The sequence below is a fragment of the Panicum virgatum genome, chromosome 5K, assembly GCF_016808335.1.
Source record: "Panicum virgatum strain AP13 chromosome 5K, P.virgatum_v5, whole genome shotgun sequence".
Taxonomy (NCBI): domain Eukaryota; kingdom Viridiplantae; phylum Streptophyta; class Magnoliopsida; order Poales; family Poaceae; genus Panicum; species Panicum virgatum.
The window spans coordinates 94,677-103,571 of NC_053140.1; the positions used below are offsets into that span (position 1 = coordinate 94,677).

The 8,895-nt window shown below is 45.9% G+C and overlaps 1 non-coding gene across 1 annotated transcript; it reads right to left on the reverse strand.

Moving 5' to 3' along the window:
- Positions 1–3,299: 3,299 nt before the first annotated feature.
- On the reverse strand, positions 3,300–3,408 carry LOC120710928. Its single transcript, XR_005690096.1, has one exon. It is a non-coding gene; the product is annotated as a small nucleolar RNA R71 (small nucleolar RNA).
- Positions 3,409–8,895: the final 5,487 nt, after the last annotated feature.

The following is an 8,895-nucleotide window of genomic DNA, read 5'->3' on the forward strand; positions in this document are numbered from 1 at the left end:
AGCATGGACACTGAGTACACCGGTTAAACCGACGATATTTGAAATTAACGTCGGTGCAGTTGTCTAGAATGTTGGTTTTCCAGGGTTTTCTAAGCTTATACTCACCGGTTAAACCGACGATGGATTTGAGTTAGCGTCGGTGCAGTTGTCTAGAGAGTTGGTTTTTCAGTTGATCAGTGGACAACTACACTCACCGGTTAAACCGATGATACGTCGGTTCAATTGCCCGAGCTGTAACGGCTAGTTTTTCAAATGGGCAGTTTACATTCATCAGTTAAACCAACGATGACTATTGGAGGGTCGTCGGATTAACCGGCGTTGCGTACTTTTCTGTTAGCTTTTCTCCAACGGATCTATCCACGTGAGCTGCCTATATATACCCCTCCAATGGGTCATTTTACTATCTCTTGACACCAGGCAACACTCATACACTCATTCTATTGTTGAGAGCCACCTTGAGCTTCACATTCCACTCATTTGATCATTCAATCATTCAAGAAGCAAGGATAAGGACTTGAGTAGAGAAAAGCTTGTGTGCATCCGTTCTTGGTGATCAGTTCTTGTTCAAGTGAAGGCCCTAGCTTGTTACTCTTGGTGATTGGCATCACCTAGGCGATCTTGGTGATAGAGGTGTTTCTTCCGGAGCTTGCCAAGTTGATTGTGGGAGCCCGAAGAAGTTTGTACGTGGCTTGAGCTCCACCACATCGGGATGGTGAATGAAGACTCTTAGTGAGCACCCTCGTCTCGGTGACTTGGGAGGTGACAAGACTCTTAGTGAGTGTCACAACGTGGATTAGGGGTGTGTGCCAACACATCGACACCACGGGAAAAAATCCGGTTGTCTCTTGCCCACTCTTTACATTCAAGCACTTACTTTCATGCAATTTATTCATGTGCTTGACCCTAGAGATCATAACTTAGCTCTACCTTACTTAGCTTTATATCTTGTTGTTTTCTTTATAGCTTGTGTAGATTGCTTAGTTAGCCGGTTGGTGAACTGAGCCTTACTAGTATTGCATAGGTTAAGGTTGCTTCATTTTGTTTTAGAAATTTGAAAAAGGCTCAATTCACCCCCCCTCTTGGTCCATCGATCCTTACAAGCTCAACCCCAACAAGAATTCGGGGTACCATCTGGAATCTTGCTCGGATATATTGTCAGCGCAAGAGGCATCGAACCAAACCCTGAGAAGGTATTGGCTATCACCCAGATGACCAAACCGACTTGTGTTAAGGATATCCAGAAACTGACTAGGTGTATGGCCGCTTTGGGGCGGTTCATATCTCGCTTGGGGGAAAAAGGTCTGCCTTTCTTCAAGCTCATTAAGGCGGGTACGAAATTCATGTGGACCTAGTAAGCTGATGAAGCCTTTGTAAACCTCAAAAGATACTTGACATCTCCACCGGTCCTCACGGCGCCACGCCTTGGTGCAGATGGCAAACCCGAGATGCTACTGCTGTATATTGCAGCAACAGAAAGGGTGGTAAGCTTGGCCATCGTCGTTGAGTGAAAAGAGCCTGGTCATGTGTTTAGGGTATAGCGCCCCGTATATTTTATTAGTGAAGTGCTCAATGAGTCGAAGCAGAGGTACCCCCAAGTGCAAAAACTGTTATATGCAATACTAATTACATCAAGGAAACTCCGACATTACTTCTAGATCTACAAGATCGCAGTCGTCACCGAATTCCCACTCAGTGACATCCTGCACAACAAGGAAGCAAATGGTCGCATCGTCAAGTGGTCAGTCGAGCTGGGCACGTATTCCCTTGAGTTTCGTAGCAGGCTAACTATCAAGTCTCAAGCCTTGGCAGATTTCGTGTGTGAATGGAGCGAACTCAACAAGCCTGTCACCACAAACAAGTTGAATTATTGGACGATGTATTTCGACGGTGTAGTCAACATCGATGGTCCCGGGGCAGGAATCTACTTCCTCACTCCAAGCAAAGACACCCTCCGTTATGCCTTACGTCTTCAATTTAAAGCATCCAACAATGCTGCAGAATATGAAGCTTGTTACCACAGGCTAACAATAGCAATTGAGCTAAGCGTCTGCTAGTTTATGGTGATTCTATGCTGGTCATCAACTAGTTAAACAAGGATTGATCTTGCACAAGCGAGAAGATGGACGCATATTGCGCGGCAATAAGAAAGCTGGAAGGCAAGTTTTATGGCATAGAGTATCATCACCTGGTTCGTGACTACAACAAGGATGTCGATCATCTCTCCAAACTGGCATCAACCAGGGCTGCCGTCCCTCCGGGGGTCTTCACTCAAGATATCTTCGAGCTGTCCATCAAGGACGAAGAGCCGGTTCAAGAACAAGCACCAGTGGAGAGACGAATTTATCCAGTATTTCAACAAAGCTCTAGTTCCAGACGACAAAAACCTAGCAGAATGTCTTGCTCGTAGAAGCAAAAACTACATCATGGTAGGTGACAAGTTAAGACGTTGAAGCGCAGGAAATGGGTTGTTACTCAAATGCATAACTAAGAAGCAAGGCCTCAAGTTACTCAAAGAGATTCATGAAGGTTTCTGCGGCAATCCCACAGCCGCCAAGACTCTTGTTGGCAAAGCATTCAGGGCCGGCTTTTACTGGCCAACTGCCGTTGCTGATGCCGAAAACTACGTTCGTCACTGCGATAACTGCCAGTTCTTCTCCAAACAAGTGCACATGCTTGCTCAGGCTCTACAGACCATACCTTCTTCCTGGCCTTTCGCATGCTGGGGACTCGACATGATAGGTCCTTTCAGACCAGCTTCTGGGGGCCTTTGGTATGTGCTAGTGGCAATCGACAAGTTCACCAAGTGGATCAAGTACAAAGCGGTCGCATATGACATCCAGAGAGGCTTGTGAGAAGGGCACGACCTCGCGTCATTCCTCCTCTCGCTATCCTCCCGGCATAGGAACCCATTTCGGAAGCACCACTCGTTCTTGAGGCTATGGCTGAAAAGACTCTCTGCGAGTTCTCCATCCCCTCCATCGACAATGTGGCCACTGGCCCCAACATCAATGTTGGGGATGTGAACTTCGAGCTAAAATCAAGCCTCATCAATATGGTGCAGGCTAACCCATTCTGTGGCAAGCCGAACGAGGACACAAATGCACATTTGCAGAATTTTCTGGAGCTCTGCGACACTATTGTCATATGGGGTGTCGCCGCTGACGTTGTCAAGCTTCGTCTGTTTTCATTTTCCCTCCTGGGGAAGGAGAAACAGTGGTTTTATAAAGAAAATGACATCGACACCTGGGCCAAATGCTCCAAGGCGTTCCTCGCAAAATTCTTCCTGCCGGGCAAAACAAATGCCCTGCACGGGAAAATATCAAGTTTCCAGCAGACGGGGATGGAATCCATCCCAGAAGCTTGGGAGCGGCTGCAGGAATACATCCTAGCCTGTCCTCATCATGGCATGGATGAGTGGCTCGTCCTGCAAAGCTTCTATAACAGGCTCACAACAACATCTCGAGCCAATATTGATGCCGCTGCTGGAGGAGCCTTCCTCGACCTGACCATAGCCAAATCCAAAGCATTGGTCGAGAAGATGGTCTCCAATCAGGGGTGGAGCGATGAACGACTCCATCCCCGCACCAAGGGCATGCATACCGTCAAGGAGACGGATATGATCATTGCCAAACTGGACCTCCTACTGAAGCATCTCGGCGAAAGGGCTGAATTCAAGAAGCATAGAGAAAACTATGCTCATGCCATGGAATCACACTTCACGTGCGAAGTCTGTGGTAATGAAGGACACTTGGGGAACGACTGCCCCGAAACCCATGAAGACTGCGCCTACCTCAACAACAACAACAACAACGGGTACCATCCACAATAAGGAGGCCAGGGGTGGAACCAGCCACGTCCACCTTTTCAGGGAGGTAATAACTACAATTTGTCTTATAATTCAAATTTCAATTCAAACCAACCTCCCTTGAGAGAACTTGTTCTTGGCCAAGTTAAAATCAACAAAAATATAAATAAAAAGCTTTTGGACAATGACAAATCCCTGGAAAGTTTAAATGTTAAGCTTGAAACTTTGTCTTCAACTCTTAAAAACTAGTTAAGTTTCAAAAAAATGATCGAAACCCAGCTTGCACAAATTGCTGCTTCGTTACCTGCTATTGAGAGTGGCAAGATCCCGGGGCAATCCGAGTCTCCCATTGAAAATGTCAGCATGGTGTCTACCGGACGGGATAACTCGTCCCGGAGGCCACCACGCAATAACCATGCAGGTAGGTACTATCCCCCAACGAACGACGTTTGGGATGGCATGGTGGCAGCGGTGCAAGAGGATCCAGGGGTCCCCATGATCAGCTGCTCGATCTACATCATACACTTTGAGCGATGCCTACGCGATCTGGGGGCAAGTGTGAATATAATGCCCAAGGTAATATATGAAGCACTTGAATATCCTGCTCTTTCCCTAACAACTATGCTCGTACAGCTTGCAGATTCATCCATTCGGTATCCTAAAGGGATAGCCGAACACATTTTTTGTACGAGTACGAGACTCCTTTGTCCTTGCCGATTTTGTGGTAATGGATATGGAGGGCGACCTCGGAGTCGACCTCGTACTTGGGCGACCTTTTCTAAGGTCTACCAAGGCAAGGATCGATGTCGGAAAGGGAGAAATCCATTTCCGCGTCAGACAGGAGGACATGTTTTTTAGGTTTAAGAAGAAGAAAGAGCAGCGCTTCATGATCCAACAAGACAGTGAAGGGCAAGCACTTTGGGGTGCACCTGAAGCCCAGCCAGAACAACGACCCTCCGCACCTAAAAGAAAGAAGAAGGAAAAGAAGGTGTGGCAGAAGGTCGAGAGTTCGGCCTTGTCTAGTTCTCCAAGATGAGCCGACGAATGGTAAGAATGATGGAGAAAAGCCGTGCACATCGGACTTTAAACGACGCGCCCTTGCCAAAGGTAAATTGGTATTTATCTCATATTTGCTTTTTCCGCTTTTCAACATTTTCTTGCACCTTATTTGTTTTTCTCCACTGCATGTTTGAAATTTTCAAAATTCTTTTCTGCATGCTGGAATTTTTCTAGCACTTTTCCCTTTTTACAAAAAAATACCAAAAATATTTTCTGAGTTTTTAATCCTTTGGGAAAGATAATTTGGACATCTTTTCGAGCAAACTTTTGGCTGTGCACCATATTTTCAAAGAACTTAACCATTGAGGAAGCATCTGGCCAAAGGGGGGTACCAGGGGGCCCACCTTGGGGCCGGCCGACCCCACAGGTCGGCCGACCCAGGGCCAACGGCTCCTAGGCCCCACCTTGTCCAACGGCTCCATAGCCGTTGTGGCTTGCCTCTCCTCTGGTGCACGCACCATCTTCTCTTTAAATAGGGCCCGAGAGGGGTGTTGAGCTCTCTCATACTCACACACTCACTCACACTCCCTGTCACACATTCTTGCTCGGGTTTCCATTGGATTTTGGCTCAAGTTTGGTTTCAAGAAATGTCTCTCTCTCATTTCTTTGCTGCAAGATTGATCACATATTTGGAGGAACAACTCTCGGGTAAGAATTTCATTTTGATTTCGCTAACATAACCCGAACCGAGTAGTTCTCGTTCGTTCTTGTTCGCTCTTGTTGCAAGCATGAAGGGTGTAGGTCGGAAACTTTCCGGAGCTATCAAGAAGTGGACAGGGTCAAGCTCATCTCGTTCACGGGGTGGGTCGAGCTCCCGTCATTCCCCCGAACCTACACCAACGCCGACCATGATGGACCATGAGCAAGATGAACAAGAGGAAAAAATAGAGGAGCAAGCTAAAAAACCGCAAGCTGAGGACATGGAAATAGATGAAGATGATGCACCGTACCTCGACTTGCAATATGACCGTGAGCATCAAGCCTATGCCATGATCAAGAATCGAAGCTTTGGTCATACCAGAGCCTTCGATCCGGACCTTCTCGAAAAAATAGGTATGGATGTTGACTTCGCTTGTGTTTGGCATGCGGTTGGATGGGATGGTTTTGTGCCCGTTGAGGAGAATGGTTCTCGTCTCCTCACCATCCAGTTTCTTTGCACTCTTCGGGAGGTGGACGATGGTGTTTCTTTCCGACTTTTTGGAGTATAACGCTGTTTTAATTGGAGAAATTTCAGTCATCTCCTTGGTTTTAGTGCGCGCTTGCCGATTTTCCTTGCAAAAGCTTTCCGCTGTTTTGATCGACATGAGTTCTGGGGTTTGATTTCGGGTCAAGTTGTTCATGGCAAGTTTGCACCTCGGTGCAATGACACTCAAAATCCGACTCTTCGTTTGATGCACAAGTGGGTGGCTATCACTCTCTTTCCAAGAGATGATCCACGACCAGTGCTCAATGATGAGTTGATGATATTATATGCCATGGTCAACAAAAAGCCGAATCTCCCCCGCACAAGCAATGGTTAAGCAATGGCTCACAAATTTTCGGATGACGGGTCCTATTGAATGCACTTCTTTGGTTACCCGCATCGCATCAAACATGGGAATCTTAGATGGGAACCCCGTTCCCTTCATTGAGGAGCCTCGTGTTATGATCGATGAGGCGTACTTGGTTCAAGGCCACACGCTCAAGAAAGGCCCGAATGACTCCTTGATTTTCTTTTTGCTTGGTTATGCAAATGAAATCCCGTTGCCAAATGCGGGGTATCATTTGTATAACTGCCATTCGCTAACCATCCCTCTTGTTCCAGAAGAGGAGAGCCGCTAGCATAGTGTTTCTGGTCTTCCTGGCAGGGTTACAAGAAGCAGGGCCAGAAGGGAGGAGTTCATGCAGCAGCAACCTCAGCCTCAACCACAGCAATATGAGGCTAGAGGTTCGTCATGGCAGAGTGCCAGCTCCACTGAGTGGGCACGGCAGGCCTCAGGGCACTGGTCCACCAGTTCCAGCTCCAGTGGTCCCCCGCGATGTACAGCTTCGTCCAGAGGTTTTGCCACTCTGACTCGGCAGATGGGCGAGATGAATGTGCGCACCACCAACATCGACGAGTCGCTGGGCCAGCACATCGAGTCAACTCAAAACTGGCAGCGATACATAGGCGAGAGGATCCGCAACCTAGAGTAGCAACAGCAGCAATCCCAAGAGGAGTGGAGGGCCTACTACCGTTGGGCTGGGTTTAATCCCAACCAGCAGCAGTGAGCCTGAAGCTAGCTTGGGAGAGGACCCCCATGAGAGGTACCTTGTATCAAACTCTACCTTTACTGCTTTCCAAAACCTTGCATGAAACCAAACAAAAATTTGCAAAATTTTGAAAATCCATAAACATTTGCATAACTAAAATCAAATAAAAATTAGCAAAACCCATAAAAACCCAAAAATATGTACTTGCTTTTCCAGTATGTGTAGTAAGCATGTGTAGTTTTTTTCTTATTGAGATGATGAATAGTTGCTCTGTTAGTTCCTTTCATATGCCTAGTTACAACCTTGTGCTCTCCCTAAGTTCTGAGTTTGGTGGCTAGATGTTCAAACCTTAAGCTTGAAACTTGTGGGTAGCGAAAAGCAGAATTCGAATCTAGGTTGTTGTGGGTTATGATATGGCTGAAAAGAGTTGCCATGATCTTCTCCTACGTGATGCTTGATATCCGGAGTATTTCTTTTCAAAAATACAAAAATAAAATAAAATTCCTCGGTGATATGCAATTCCTATCCAGAGCCATATGAGTTACAAGTTTGAAAAGTCTTTTTCTACATATGCAACTTGTCTTCTCATTGAGCTTTGTCAAATTGTTGTGACCCTTTGTGAGAATCACTTCATATGCCCATGATCAAGATCACGTACACGTCCACTCACATGCTATACTTCTACACCTGGAAGATAGCAAGTACATCCCCCATCCATCCACAGATAAAACTCCAAGATATGCCATGTTTATCTCTCTCCAAAGTTATCATCATAATGTATGAGCTATACAAAAAGAAATAAAAGATGCATACCCAAAGAAGGTATGCCACATGCCCACAAGGCATGTCAAAAAAAAAAGGGAAGAGAAAAGATGCATACCCAAAGAAGGTATGCCACACACCCACAAGGTGTGTCAAAAAAAAGAGAGAAAGAGAAAAAGAAAATATAGCCCATACCAAAAATATTACAAGGGAAAGAGAATTCATATAAAGGAGTTCTCATCCATCATCCACCAAAAATATCCACACACTTGCACATCTTGATCAAGGCTTATGACTTGTTTCTCCTTTGGATCCAGTATTTGACTTAGCGAAATTATATCCTCCATACCTACAGATCCACCAAAAAGAAGCCATTAGAAGTAGGATGGAAAAATAAAGACGCATAAAAAGGCCTTGGTAAGGAATGAAACACATTGAGCGATCCGAGAGATCACCTGAGGAACTTACAAATTTCTTTTCAAAAACTTTATAAAACCTCCGGATTGATGGTTGAACAAAGGAGTGGTAAGTGGTACTCTACAAGCCATTCTGACCCTCAACCGCCAAAGATGAAGATGATGCTATAAGCCCCACAGGAGTAAGGTAAAAGGGTGCGAACAAGGCCAACTTATTCAGAATAAAGGTAAGAATACTCAGTTGTGCCTTGGGCATAAGTCAGGAATGCGACATTGTAGCAACTCCTGATCAACAACCTAAGTCTAAAACTTTGCTCGGGATGAGCAAAGGGCTAGCTTGGAGGAGTTGTTGACAGTGCTTAAGTGCCATTTTCACCCGTCAACTATACTCAATAATAAAGAAAAACTTCATGCCTTACTCACATATTTGTATCACTAACCTTGCTCCATAGTTGTTTTCGAGTTTTGTACATTTCAGATGAGCAGGAGGGGAATAAGACGAAAACACGCAGCAGACGCCATACAACTACGCAGAATATCGCATCCGGCGTCACCCACTTACAAGGAGGGCCCATCTGGCAAAGCAAACGGGAGCGCCACGCATAATGCATACAAGGAAAG